We start from the raw sequence: 565 nt of genomic DNA on the forward strand, positions 1-565 counted from the left end.
ATCGAATGAGTGATGCCATCCAACCAACTTATCCTCTGTCGTCCCCTTCTCCTCTGCCTTCAATCAAGACTCTCATAGGCAGATATTTTCGAGTGTAATTAGTGTTCATAGTTTATCTAAAAGCTCATATCACATTTAATTTTTCGTTTTGTTCCTGTTCTATCGAGGTCTTTCTCGGGTTGAAGCAGGAAACCCTGGCTTCCCTGGACTTGTGCAGGTGACCTCAGGGGGCTTCTCATGGTGGCTCTGAGAAGTCAGGGAAACTGAGGGTGGAAGGGGCCTCTGGGGACTCCACTGGGTTTGGTGCATTGGAAGAGGGCTTCAACTCCAGTTGAGGCAGGAACCTCAGGGTTCTCAGATTTCAGACTCCGATCGCAGGGTCCCTGCAGACTGGGGACAGGAGAGTCAGGCCTCGTCTTGGGTTGAGGCATGGAACTCCGCTTGCCTCTCGAGGTGTCCCCGGGGAGAGAGGCCACTTGTCTAGCTGTGTTTGGATCCTTGGGGTTTTTCCGGACGATGCATGGGCGAGTCACTGCCCCTTCGTGTTGACTTCATTCACAGGGTG

This window comes from Bison bison, unplaced genomic scaffold, assembly GCF_000754665.1.
Source record: "Bison bison bison isolate TAMUID 2011002044 unplaced genomic scaffold, Bison_UMD1.0 scf7180017864145, whole genome shotgun sequence".
Lineage (NCBI taxonomy): Eukaryota > Metazoa > Chordata > Mammalia > Artiodactyla > Bovidae > Bison > Bison bison.